Below are 15155 nucleotides of genomic sequence, written 5' to 3'. Positions count from 1 at the left end.
AATGTACAGATTTTAACCAAAGAACTGCTGTTTCTAGCTCAAACAGATCAGAAGTTACTAATAATGTTGCACAGTGGAAGGCCCTTTGCAAAACTGGACTGGTCACCTTTCTGATGCTTATTGCTATATTTGTGTGCTAATACTGGTACTAATGAGATGCACACAATGCCCAAACAGTGTTACCAAGTTTTAAAATGACAAAATAATGAAGTAATGCTATTATAAAATGTAATTATAATTGCATTTATATAGCGCTTACTAACCCAGACGAGGCGTCATACCACTTTATGCTACACTATTTGTCCTTTTTTGCCGCATAATTTGGCCCTGTCCTGCCACATAATTCCAGGGACCCTGCCTATTAGTCACGTTCAGTAATACCCCCATCATCATTACCAGGTTAACACCTGCACATAAATCTAATTCCGACAGCAGAGAAACCTTGAGAACTGAAAGCATTATTGCATTGTTTGAAAGACAAGCCCAGCTTTTAAAGACTCGATCAGACACCGGTGGGTGTGAGACATTTGTACCACTTTCCTCTGATTTGCAGTGAGCCCCTTTAGTGAATTTTAACTTAGCATTTACTTGCTTTAGTGAATGAAAAATATCACTATGAACGGACTGGATGTCTAACAGTTTTGACGCGACGCACATTCCCCCGCCGTGTGGCCGAATTCCACGCGTGCGCAAATCGGACGGCCACCGGCATGACGTCAGATAAAGACGCATGGAAGAGGCTAAATCATGTTTGTGAAGCAAAAATATCACGATACAGCCGCTCAGAGACAAAGCTTTGCCTTCACAAACAACTGAGCATCTGAAGCTCGCTCCTCCACAAATGCCCCTAATATTTGTATTTGTATTTCTACACATTGAGAGCTGGATTGAATACACACAGCCAGTGGTCGAAGTGGGGGAAAAAAAGTAGGGGAACTGTGGGTGGAGAATCAGGGGGCGGGAATAACCGAAGATTGAATCAGTGGGCGGAGTTGGCTAGAAGTAACAAAACATACCAATTTTTAGTACGTTTAGCATTTCACTGACCAGTTACAGCTTATAATGTTATTTAATCAAAACAATGGATAAACATATTTATTTGAGGTTTAATTCAGTAAAAAGCAAACACTCATAGGGAATACAGGTTTATGTAAAGCGTGTGAAATATAATCAGGAACAACATGTTACCTTAATGCTTTTTCTCTCATTGATCAGAAATCCATGATTATTTTTTGTCTCAAACATTGAGGTCATGAATACAGGGCTCCTCCTGTACACATGTGTTAAGCAGGGCTCAGAAGAGGAAGGGACTCTTCAGGAGAATCTAGACTCACGGAAACCCACAAAGGTTCCTTAATATTCATGTCAGCCAGCTAGCTGCTAAATCATAATATAGCAAAAAGAACAACTGGTGGACAGAATGCAGAACAATATCATACATTTACCCCAGTACAGAGATCTGGGCCTAAATCCATTGCTTCTTTACTCAGCATGCCATTCCAGTTTGGACCCAGCCATATGCAAATCAGTCTTGATCCTGCACCCAATGGGAACAGTCCAGCCCGAACTGACAGGCCAGGTCCTCCCTGGACTGGAAACAAGTATCCTAGGATCATTTCGGGCTTTCAGCCCTCATCAGCCAGGATAGCTTTAATTCAGTGGCATGGAGAGCACGGGACTCATGTCTGAGCATACCTGTCCCACTCGGGTGAGAAATGCAAAAAGAACAATTGATGGACAGAATGCAGAACAATGTCATACATTCACCTTAGTTCAGAGATCTGGGCTTAAATCCATTGTTTTTTGCTCACCATGCCATTCCAGTTTGGACCCAGCCATATGCAAATCAGTCTAGATTCTGCGCCCAATTGGAACAGTCCAGCCCGAACTGCCAGGCCATATGTATTCAAGTGTCCTTTAATTAGGGAAGTGAACACAAAGCAGTACCCACTACACTATGCACATAACATATTGCTTTTTGATATGAATGGTACATGTTCTTTGCAGCAGCCATATTACCCCTCTGCACTACCTTAGATGAGTAAAACAGCCACTAGACAAAACATGCTCCCATCTCTCCCCAGCAGGTACATTGATCAACAAAGTTATCTTGGCACTTGTATTGTTGACCGAAACCTGCTGAATATACAAAGAACTTTGCAGTGTTTTTAAAACTCCTGCACTTGTACAAAACTAGTCCCCCCAAACTAAACTGGCCCCCTACCCTTCAAGTCGCCCTGGGAAACGCCTGCTCCTGCCCTTTCACTGCTCCTGCCCAGTCGGTACTCCTGCTCATGCTCGATCAACACTCCTGCTTCATCAAATCCCCTGCCCTGTCACTTCTCCCGTCCGTCACTTCTCCTGCCCTGTTCACTGCTCCTGCCCTGTTCACTGCTCCTGCCCTGTTCACCGCTCCTGCCCTGTTCACCGCTCCTGCCCTGTTCACTGCTCCTGCCCTGTTCACCGCTCCTGCCCTGTTCACCGCTCCTGCCCTGCCTGTTCACCGCTCCTGTCCCGTCATCTCTCCTGACCCATCACCTCTCCTGCCCCGTCACTTCTCCTACCCCATCACTTCTCCTGCCCGTCACTTCTCCTGCCCGTTCACCTCTCCTGTTGCCTCTCCTGCCCCATCACTGCTCCTGACCCGTCACTTTTCCTGCCTTGTCACATTTCCTACCCCGTCACTTTTCCTGCCCCGTCACTTTTTCTACCCCATCACCGCTCCTGCCCGTTCACTTCTCTTGCCCCGTTCACTGCTCTTATCTGTTCACTGCCCCTATCCGTTCAACGCTCCTGCCGGTTACCGCTCCTGCCTATGCCTAATCACCGCTCCTGCCCCTGTCACCTCTCCTTTCCAGTCACCTCTCCTGCCCTGTCACTTCTCCTATCCGTTACTTCTCCTGCCCGGTCACCTCTCCTGCCCTAGTATCTTTCCTTTGCTGCCGCTCCTGTCGCCTCTTCTGTCCGGTCACTGCTCCTGCCCAATTCACTCTGTGGACAACATTAACAAATTTCACATGGTGTCAAGTTCCCCACGTACTCTGTCTGGGGAAAGCTCCTCTGTAATCACCAACTCTGATCTCACTGGCACTTGGTATGCTAAAGGCAGAGGGCGGATGCATTGTCATTCGAAAGGGGGTAATCAGCCTCAATCAGAATGACAATGGGCCTGCCCTCGGTCTGTGCGAGCTCAGGGGGGGTGGGGGCTGCTGCAGCCTCTGGAGTTCACAGAGAAGTGCGAGCAGCCCCTGGAATCTAATGAAAAAAGTTATCGTTTTTAAGTCAGACTATTCTTGCCGTACCGGGATGCTTTTTTAATAGTAAGAAGTAGGGGAACGGACTGAAATAATTTTTAGAAGTAGGGGCACGCCGTGCTCTTCTGTTCCCACCCACTTCTACCACTGCACGCAGCAGACACTGATATTTTAGATAAATGTACCAACAGGTGCTTCGCTTTCTCGTGAGAAAAACGAAAAGGGACTTTTTCAACAGTGGAAGTCTCAAATGCTTATCTAGCTTCTTTGAGAATTCTCGCCTTGCGGTTCCAGGCATGACAGCGAGGCTGTGTATGTCAGAAACCAGAGAAAACTCGATCACATCACTATAACATGGGCATGCATATTGGCTAGAGGGTCATCAATATGGCAGCTTGCAAATGGTATAATAAATCATTATAAAATAGCAACACAAGCTCACAACCACCTCTAGAAACATGCATCTCGGCTTCCAATGTTACCCCTCCCCAGGTTTTCTGATTGTCGATGTGTCTCTCAAAATATACATTACAGATCAGATATTGGCTTTGATTGTTTATGATAAAAAAAATCATAGTCACAGTTGTTTGGGATGTTGAGTGTGATATTTGAAATTTAATCTGGATCCAAACCAATGCCCTAAATCATGCTCTATGTCAAACCAATGCCACCTCCTATAGAAAGACTTGATCAATTGTCCAAGTTACAATTGGAAAGTTAGGTATAAAAGAAAAAACTTGTGTTTTTTTTTGGAGCGATCTATGACCGTTGATCATTAATGACAACGTGAGCACCCACGGCACTGGCCAGAAGTGACTAGCTACTCTGGGATCTGGAGAAAAGGCTCAAATGAGCCACCCATGAAAAGCAACAGTGGCATCTGGTCACGTCAAGCACCCTGTGGCTCGGGTCTAATTGAGAGAGAAATAACAGCGCCATGTTTATCATCATGTCTGTCTTTGAAAAGTGCTTGCGGTAAAATGCGAGTGCAGGCCTATCTAGCTCCCTAGAGGTGCAAAGGGATCACCATGAAGTCTTCCACCAGACCTCACAAGAACCCGATGGAGAGGGCAGCTAGGACTGAGACAGGGTCAGAGAGAGAGGTGAGTGGTGATGCAGCATCACTTCCTGGCACCGTGGGATGTCTTCAGTTCTGCCCTGAGTTGTGTAGCAGCCATCTTTGCTTACAGGAAGCAATATGTATAAAACAAACCCAGGACTGCAGAATGACGCGCTGGAGCTTGAAATCGGAAAAAAGAAACCAACAAAGGACTACGGAAGGAGGCACACCGATGCCCCGCTGCTAAAATATAAGTGAAAAGCACATCTGTGAAGTGATGGCCACCAGGAGGAACCATACACTCATTGTGATGGCTGACCCGAAGGAACAATTAGTGAAATTGCCCGGACGTCAACCAGGCACCCAAAGGACGGGCAAATACCACATATGCACCAATAAAAATGCAGCATTTCTGAATGGCCCAGCAACGAACGAATGATAATGATGGGTGTGCCAATAGCCTACAGAACAGATTACAACAGGTCTTGAAGAGGCTCGACATAAAAACAGGAGAAACGCATAAGGAAAGCAGCAGGGGTGAAGGGAATAAAAAGTCTGTTAAATGTGAAAAAAAAATTAGATAAACACAAATATTAAAATTGTATGATTGTGTTCTACACTGCCTTTTAACTTGTTGCACGTTCCTGAGCTAACTGCTGCTATTCCCGCCAAGCAGGCACCCCTAGAAACAGCGGATTTCAGCGCTGTAAAAAGGGAAACAACCCACGGCCGCTAACGCGAGGTCACGCCCACCCGTTTAGGCCACGCCCACCCCCCAGACTACATAAGCGCTGACTGATAGTGCGATACCTGGTAATTGACAGACCTCTGAGGCGGAAGCCGGAGGTGTTTTCACTCGCGTCTTTTTTAAAATTGTATGATTGTGTTCTACACTGCCTTTTAACTTGTTGCACCTTCCTGAGCTAACTGCTGCTATTCCCGCCAAGCAGGCACCCCTAGAAACAGCGGATTTCAGCGCTGTAAAAAGGGAAACAACCCACGGCCGCCATCGCAGCTAACGCGAGGCCACGCCCACCCGTTTAGGCCACGCCCACCCCCTCTCACCATAAATGTGTTTTCTACGCAAGCGCAGCGGACGAGCGCAGCGGGAGCGCCGTTTGCGCGCCGACGGCGCGCCTAAGGCAAGCCCGTCTGCGCCTGTCTGCGCCCGTCCACGACGGGACCAGGGGCCACAATCCCTGGTTCCCACATAACCCAGGGCAGGACGTACAGCTCGGCAGCCATTCACAACATAGGAACTACAGCTGCTGTGCACTGCACACATATTTGCTCACCAACTGAACTTCCCTCTCGCTGCCTTGGTTGCAAACACCCCTTTCGCGACACCATATCGCCAGCCGCGACCCAGGAATACTGTATGTATGTACTAAACTGCCGGTCATTACCGAGGCACAGCACACAAATTGCCCTGCTGCTAGAGGAGCGCAAGCCAGACGCTATTTTCTTAACAGAAACATGGCTTGCATCTCAATCCGAGCCAGACATAGTCTTAGCCTTACCCTCTGAGTTTCAAATCTATAGGTTAGACCGGACTGAGGGGAGAGGAGGAGGCCTGGCTATCATACTAAAAGACCAGTATCGCTGTCGCACCACAGCTGAAACTATCCCTGAGTGCGAGAGCTTAGCATTCAGCATAGATTTTACTGCGAACAGCTCCTTCTCCGGCACCCAGATATACCGCCCCCAGAGCCTGCTAAGTTGTTCCATAGGTCTCTTCCAGACATCATAGCCAAACGAATTATGACCTCTGCTAATTACACGGTCCTAGGAGACCTTAATTTCCATTTCAACTCCCCTACAGATCATACCGCCACGGAACTAACAGATGATCTAGCAGCCTTACAATTAATTCAGCTTGTCACAGCCCCCACTCATGAAAAGGGTAACCTACTTGACCCAATTTTTAGCAACTGCACCGAGTTGGTGGTGGGCCAGCCCACTCGCCTTCCCATGTCGGATCATTTCCTAGTCCCGCTTACCTGGCTCACCTACAAAACCTCCCTGCCTACCCCCCAAGTCGTAACGAAGAGGAATTGGGCTAAACTACCAATGGAGTCTTGGATAACCAACTTAGATTCCAACCGCCCATCCCCCCGCAAAGACCCCAACTTGGCAAATAAGAACTATGAGGGCTGGATCACGAACTCACTGGATACGATTCTCCCTTTTGGGAGATCTATATCAAAGAGGCTGCATAAATCAGCACCCTGGTTCTCAGACTCCTTAAGAGAAAAAAAACGCCTATGTAGGAAACGAGAGAGAGCGTGGCGTCTAGATTTCCTACCTGAAAAAAAGTCCCAATATAGAGAGGCTATCAAGGCCTACAGAGATGGGGTTAGGGCGGGCCAGGCCACCTACTTCGCGGACAAAATTATGGAAGCCAAATCCAAACCCAAGGAAATCTTTCACTTGGTAAAAAAATGCACCAAAGTGAACACAGCTCCCCCCTTGGCAAAAACGCAAGAACAGTGCAATGAGTTAGCGGAATTCTTCCATAACAAAGTTACACAAATCTACTCCTCCTTCCCGATAGCAGCCACAAACCCAGTAGCAGCCGACCAAACATCTTCGAGACACCCCACTCCCCCAGACCAGCCAAATTTAGATCACTTCCCCCCATTAGACCTTGACACCCTTAATCAATTGGCACGCCAAGTCAAATCTGGCTCTCCTCGTGACCCAGCTCCCCCGTAGATCTTGCTCCAGGCAAGCCAAGCCACCCTTTCCGTAATTCTGGATCTATTAAACTCTTCCATTTCCTCCTGTACAGTGCCCACTGTATGAAAGAAAGCCATGGTACGGGCACTATTAAAAAAAAACCATCTTGATCCAGAAGATCACTCCAGCTACCGTCCTATCTCGCTTCTCCCTTGGGTAAGCAAGGTCCTGGAGAAGTATATAAACACCCAGTTAGTCCAATTTCTTGAGAACAACTTGCTATTGGACACGACCCAGACAGGCTTCAGACCCAAGCACGGTACTGAAACCGCCTTGTTAGCGGTTACCGAAGAATCACGCAGGATACTAGATCAAGGAGGATCAGTGGCAGTGATCCTCCTTGACCTAAGTGCAGCCTTTGATACGGTCAGCTATGCCACCTTGCTGAACCGTATACGTAACATCGGAGTAACAGGCGATGCACTGAGGTGGCTCGACTCTTTCCTGACCAACAGATCTTTTCAGATCTTTGACGGGGAAACAGTGTCAGCCAGCAAATCACTGAGCTGTGGGTTGCCGCAGGGCTCTTCTTTAAGCCCTGCGTTGTTCAACATATACATGAAACCACTGGCTGGGGTCGTTGAACCGCACGGTATAAAAATCATATTGTATGCCGACGATACCCAGCTAGTGGTTTCTCTGGCCCAAGAGTGCAACAGGCAAACCCCGGAAGGCCTGATGAAATGTCTAGAGGATGTCAAGGAGTGGATGACATCCTCCTCTCTAAAACTCAATGGAGATAAAACTGAGCTCATGCTCCTGGGCCCAGTATCTCCAGTGCCACTCATCTCCCTATGGCCTTCCTGTCTGGGCATCCCTCCTACCCCTAAGGAAAGTGTAAAAAGCCTAGGAGTATGGCTGGACAAAAGTCTCTCTTTCACCACTCAGGCCACTAAGCTATCTGCTACATGTTTCGGCCTACTCAGAACACTGAGGAAGGTTTTACCCCTTCTGCCAATGGAAGCCAAACAAGTGGCAGTACAAGGCCTGATTCAGTCCCGGCTAGATTCAAACAACGCCCTATACGTGGGAGCCCCCAAGATGACCTTACGAAAGTTGCAGGTGGTACAGAACTGTGCAGCACGTACCCTGCTACAGATCGCACGCACTCAGTCTGTCAGATCCGGATTAAAAAGCTTGCACTGGCTGCCAGTGAGGCAGAGAGTGGCATTCAAGGCACTCTGCATTGCCCACCGGGCCTTCTGGAAGACAGGCCCAGCAATCAATGACAATCTAGTCACCCACTACCACCCAAGTAGAAATCTCCGCTCTGGGGAGGCTTTCTTGGCTGTGGTACCCAAAGTTAGGAGAGCTCGGACCGGAGGCAGGATGTTCTCTCTGAACGCCTCGAAGTTGTGGAACTCACTTCCTTTACAACTCCGATCCAACCCGAATCTGCTCTCCTTCCGCATAAACTGAAGACCCTTCTGTTTACAAGGTCCACCGAGTTCTAACCTCTTCGGCACTGCCCAGCTCTGTCTACATCCCCAGCGCTTGGACGCCCATTGGGCAGCAATCGCGCTATATAAATCAATATTCAATTCAATTCAATTCAATTCAAATATGGTGAATCAGAAGGGTAAAAATGTAGTGGCACAGAGCAATTGCCAACATTTGCTTCATATCCGTGCTGCAGCCTGTCCCCATGACTGCTTAGCCCGCACTATTTATCCTATTCGTGTATTTCACTTTTCCTCAAACAAATCTGAGAGCTTGGATTAAAGACAATGCAAACAGACTTATGCTGCTGGAGGAGTTCAAAAAGTCATGACCTGGAATTAATGTAGGTGATGAGCAATTCATACATAAACAAAATAAAACAAGCATTGGCATAGGCAAGAGGTCTCGGCCTTGGGATCTTATAAGTGTTTAGTTATCCAGCACAATATCCTTGGTTCAACAACATCAACTATTGCATGGCTAAACACTTATAAGGTCTCAAAGGCGAGACCTATTTGCTATATCAATGCTTGTTTTACATTTCCAGTGAGGCCTACAGTAAACACAGAAGATGACTGCAGCAGCATACGTACATATTTACTACCTATGCTCCGCAAGCCATCTTCTGTGTTTACTGCCCCTCTATGACCTCATCACACATGGCACAGTCGGAAAGCTTTCCAAAAGGCACTTTTAAAATCAGCTGTTAGCGTTTTCGCAGCTGACTTTTAAAGGGCCTTTTGAGAAGCTTCCTGTTTCGTGTTGCCAGCGAGGTCTTCTCTCAAAGCCTCTACTCCACCCACAGAGACCGAAGCACAGAGACAGAGAGACACACAGACACAGAGACACACACAGAGACAGAGACACACAAAGAGACACACAGAGACACACAGAAAGACAGAGACACAGAGAGACGGGGACACATACACAGAGACAGACACACACACAGACAGACACACAGACACACGCAAACAGACACACACACAGAGACAGAGAGACACACAGAGACAGATACACACACAGAGACAGACACGCTCACAAAAATACCCACACAGAGACAGAGACACACACACAGAAGCACACACAGAGACAGAGAAGCACACACAGAGACAGAGACACACAAACAGAGACGCATACACACAGACAGAGACAGACACACACACAGACAGAGACACACAGGGACAGACACACAGATGTGTGTGTATGCTGGTTCTGGAGGCTCAGTGGACTAATTTGTGTGCTACAGGGGCCTGTGTTCGACCTCATGGTCACAGTTATTTTTGTTACTCTAGCCCCGCCTCCACTGACCCCGCCCCACAAGTGCGGCCCTCGGCCTCAAACCACACTGTAAAATTGGCCCCTGAGAGAAAGTTTGTGAGTATCCATGTGAGTGTAAGAGATAACACAGCCTTTCATCCTAATGATGTCCCTACAATGAGTAGCATTGAGATGGGTAATGTTTGCGCCTGGTATTAAGAGGCAAGAACAGTTCGATTTGTAGTGTGGTCGGTTTTGCATCAGTTTCACATCAGCATTTATCGGAGCAAGGTGGCAAGGCAGGTGATTTATAAAGCACAAGGCACTAAGGTGTGCCAACTGTGTTCAAAGCTATTAGCAGAGGTGGTGGCAAGTGGGCCTATGCACAAAGTGGGCAGGTGTATAGAGGCGCCAGACGATGACTCCATGTCCCTGGGGACACAACCCTCCCATTCTGCCCTTTCTTTTCCCAACCCTTTGTTCAGTGGCACGGAATTATAGGGCATCTTTTAAGAAACCCCATTGCTATGTGCACAGGAATTAGGTGGCTGTTAGGGGGGAGGACGTATGCGACAGGATTATTCATTTAACATCTAGATTCAGCAATTACCACCTGAAAAACGGTCTGCCTCTGTGCAACAACAGGCCTGCCACTTCGCGGCAACATGCATGGTAACGGTTTTAGAAACAATTTTTTTGTGATCTCAAGTGAAAACTATACAAATGATGGATTATGTGGCAAGTGCAACAAATCCATACTCACAAGGAAACCACTGTGGCCGCAGAATTGCATATGTCCAGTGGCCCTGCCCAAAACATATCTATCACAGGCCCTTACCTGAGTCTCAGGTTATTCATGAAGTCCTTCATGGTCACTTGGTCGAGCAGCACAAAGTCCGCCTTCCCAAACTCCAGGCTCTCCTGCTCGGCCACCCTCGCGACTGGACCGAGAAGCTCGTGACCACATTAAAACCCTAAGAGAGCCGAGGACCCCCGTGGGTGCAGAGGCGTGGGTGGCTTCAGTTTGAGCCTGTGGAGCCGGGGCGCAGAAGGAGCCTTGCAGAAGCAGCAGTGAGCTGGAGGCTGGCTTCCGGAGCGGAGGGCCTGTGTGTAACCATAAGGTGCGTCACTGTGGGCGCTGTCACCGTGTGGGGAAGGCTCCTGTGGTTTTGCTGATGAGCTGTCATTGAAACAGGCGACGGCTGCAGAGGGCCACGATGACCAGGCACAGGGCAATGGCGCAGCAGTGTACATCATCGCGACCTACTAAAAGGTCTAGGCCTCTGGCAAACCACAGGGGCTGGGGTAGAGGCGCTCCAGAAGACACGTATTGGGGATAATGATCTGCCTTTCATTTCTGATTGTCTAATCTACAACGGTTTATAAGTCTACCTATGCCCACATTTCTGTTTTCTGATTGATAGGGACCGCTGAAGGGGCTGGTCGCACTGGACAGAGTCAGTCACATAACAGGCAGGCCACATGCCGAACATAGACGCTGACTTCCGCGCACACATGCTGCACCACGCAGACCCATAACAGGATGTGGCTGCTGAAACTGACGCCAGGCACCAGGACTCCGCAGTAGTGCTCTTTACACACTCCTTAACACTATAACATGGACGAGAGTCCACCCTTCACCGGCCTTGCCTCGAATGTACTGAAGCAGGGTGAGGAGTGAGTCAGCCAACACGTAACCTGTGCAACAAACCGGCTCGCATTTTCCATTGCATTCTACCCTGCCAGGAGACTTTATTCTCCATGCATTTCCTAGTGTGGTGCTTCTTTAAAGGGAGTATTTGATGCGCCTGTGATTCGCTGGACCATCAGAGCCTCGTGGGCCTTGTTGCACTCTATCACCCTGGGCCTAGCCTGTCACCCAGACAGCTCTGTATGACCCGCGCTGGCCTTGAGCCCCTCACCATGTTTGCGGCTGCTCTGATTGAAAATGCGCACGTCTCTTGCTTCCTGCAGCAGGCAGAGCATTGCCGGAGCAGCGGCTGCGTGTTCCTTTGAGCCCGGCCCTTCACTGCAAAGTTGGGGATCCTGCTCCTGCAGAGTGACCCACCCGAGTCCTACCCCCTCGCTCCTCCTTGCCGCTGCAAGGAAGGCTGCTGCTGCCTGCCTCAACCATGCTTGGAGGAACAGGAGCCAGTGCCCCTCGCCGTCCCGGGGCACACTGCTGAGGCTGTCCTACAACAACACACTTTGCCTCCAGCAGGCAAATGCCTGGGGTGTGCTTGAAAAACATGCGGATGCCATTGTCCAGGCTCATTAAAGTGCGGCCACGAACGAAAGTGAAAGCGCCAGACAGTGTCAGACTATTACTGGTGGGGTGAGGCGGGAGGAAGGGGCTGCACAGCATTTCCCTTGCGGGAGCGAGCGCGATAATTGCTACCATATAGTGCCGCTCACTCCAGCAAGTGAATCGCCCAACGTGCATGCGTTGCCAATCTAAGCAATGCAACGCCTGCACAAATTTTGGAGCACAAACCAAATCGATTACATGAGGTCTCCTCCTATGCAGTTCAAGCGCGCTGCTTAGGCAAGACCTAAAAATGAACAAGGCCGTTACCAGTGGTGTAGTTCGCTCCTATAACTAATATGCTTATAACAGTTTTGAGCCTTGATAAATATGCTGCCTGATATTAGGTGAGTCAATGTCAAGGGCATTTATATTTCAGTCCGGGTCTCACCTCATGAACATGCAATCTGCTAATTTAAAGGCCTTACAATACAATGGCCAGAAAAGGGTAGTAATATGCCAAGATGACCTCCAAGTACAATATCTGGGTTTCTGTAGACCTCTGCATCACGCTTCTATTGAGAAGGGGAGTCCTCATCGGTCTTGGTGCATATTTGCGCTACCGAAGATATGGATTAGATGGGGACTCAGGAGAGCAGGTTTCCATTGAGGCTTAGTTTGCCGAAATGGACAAAATATGACTGGAGTTAGTGAAGAGTTACTCACCACTGCGACACCCTCCATCTTAGTTTTTGGATGGATGGAAGTCAGCGATATTTTTGATGGCACACGGCATGTTCCCCGGAAAGGAACTACATTGTAATCAACAGAATCTGAGAGTGGAATGCCTGAGAAAGGTATTAGGACTGCCTAGAGCCTTGCCACCTGAAATGGACTGGTTCACTCTTCAAAACACTAGCATGGAATGATTTGGAGATGAACCATGCTGGGCTCTCGGAAATATGTGCTTCCTAGAAGCTGTTTTGCAGCTCTCACGGCTGGGTCTGAGAAAGTAAGTAAGGGATAATTCCACAAAGATAAGATCGACTGCTATGCTGGAAAAAGCCACGTTTTTAATAAGCTTCATAATTTAGACCGAACCGATTGAGATCTAATATCCAAGGGCAGCCTGTTCCATAGTTTGGGAGCCAGGTAGGAGAGGCATCTACCACCCCATCTGGCCTAACTCCATTTCGGGATTTTAACCAAAGCCTGATTTGGAGACCTTAGTGGACGCCCTGGACAGTACCATTGGAATAGATTACGGTACGCCATAGGACCGCCTCCATACAAGGTTTTATGGACCAGGCACAGAGCCTTGAATTCAATATGCTGCTAGACAGTGAGCCAGTGGAGACTCCTAATGGCCCCAGAAATGTGATTGAATTTAGGAAAGGTGGCAGAGAGTGTGCAGTGATCTTCATAGATCCAAGCAGACTCACAAGATCATCTGATCTTGTAGCCAACAATGCTGCCACACCCAGAAAACCTTTGATGAATATCTTCCCTCCTGCTGCTTTGCTCTTTTTAAAATGAAACACTGGTGCAGTGCAGAAGACTAATGTATTGGCAGAGTTTGCCAAAGGTGCCTATCCTGTTTGTACCCAGAGTCGGAGGACATCATCCTCTTAAGATCAGGACTGAAGAAGATGCAAGCAGACCCTGCATCCCATGGTGAACATGCTCTACCAGTGCCACACCGGCTTGCTGCAGACCGAGCGTAGCAGCAATGTGAGCTGGAAGAGTTCACTGGAGAGAAAGTGCAGGCACGAGTCTGGGCTATGGAGCCCATGAGGTGCTGTCTGCATAATGAACGCCACTAATCAAAGGTGAAGTGACCTGATAGGCTTTCCAAACATCTATACATGCAGCAACATCTTTGCATTGCGGAACATTCAGACACAGTGGATCACTCCTTGTGTCAAGAAAAGCCCCAAAGAGGTTGGCAGTGATGGTGCCCATAAAATAGAGTTCTTCTTCCCTCCGCTGCTGTCATCTCCACAGCATCAGTATGACAGAAGTGGGTGTGCATATGCCTTTTTGATCAGGCTCTCCCGAAGGAAATACCTGTTCCTTGACCTCAAAACCACCACACCGAACATTGACCTTAAGGCTACTTCTAATAAAGACAGTCTGGAGGAGCTGAAAGTAAAGGTCCCCTATGCAGAGAGTGAAGTGTTGGGGGGCTGGAACAAAAGTGTCTCCTCTGAAAAAGCAGATTGGAAACTATGAAGATGATCTACAACTCGAGATACCTCCTTGTGAATGTCATTTTATTTATTACATTTTCATCCTTTCAACTATACAACGCTGCCACCAGCCCATACCCGTGCAGAAACATTGACCGCTCTGGTGTACGGGCCTGAAATGATCAGCTACAAAGTTTTTTGACCTGATGATTGCAGATCCAGACCCATTTTGAATTATGACTTGGGTATTTTGCCAAAGGTATTGTTCCAGGTGAAATACCCCAAATCGTAATGGGGTCAAAGTGTTTTACTGACAAGCTATAAAAAAGGAAATACATTTTCGTTTTACGCCATTAAAACATGTGAGCCATACCACAGTGAAGAGCCCCAGCAGGGCAAGTGGAGGCACAGAACATAGAGTAGGAAATATTGTCCTGCCAGAATGGTGTAGAACAAATACCAAGGACCAAAATAATAACAAGATAAGTATATATAAGAAGCTAGAGGTTAACTATGCTTAACCCCACACATACATACCCTGGCAATGCATATATCTTCAAGGTACATAGATGTGGAGCTAAGAATAGTAAATATATACTGCAGAGCCACTTATCTCCTTGATATTTAGGTACTCAATATTTTGCCTATGATTTTATGGTAGGATAATACTTCTTACTTGATATTATGACCTACAGATACAGAGAAAATATGTCTTTGGTTGTGGAATATCTGCGATAGACCTGTCTTTGACTGTTCATTTCACAGAGTCCAAAGCAAATCTGACTTTTGATTCTGCCCAATGTTTACAATTCTACTTGGTTTTTTTTAGATAAAAAGAGGCAGTTCACATTGAGAAATAATGCAGTCATTGCTTTTGGCTAAGCATTTATTCTGGTGAGCAATCACTTCACAATTTCTGCAGGCAGGGTAGGTGATGGTTCTTGCGTTCCAGGGAATGTGTATTCCCTACT

At 47.8% G+C, this 15155-nt stretch overlaps 1 protein-coding gene across 9 annotated transcripts in view; it reads right to left on the bottom strand.

Moving 5' to 3' along the window:
- Positions 1-15155, bottom strand: part of DOCK10 (dedicator of cytokinesis 10) — a 1740483-nt gene that overhangs the window by 65933 nt on the left and 1659395 nt on the right. The window lies entirely within an intron of this gene.

The sequence above is a fragment of the Lissotriton vulgaris genome, chromosome 11, assembly GCF_964263255.1.
Source record: "Lissotriton vulgaris chromosome 11, aLisVul1.2, whole genome shotgun sequence".
Classification (NCBI taxonomy): Eukaryota; Metazoa; Chordata; class Amphibia; order Caudata; family Salamandridae; genus Lissotriton; species Lissotriton vulgaris.
The sequence above is the reverse complement of the archived record's forward strand: the minus strand, read 5'-3'. Positions and strand labels throughout refer to the sequence as shown.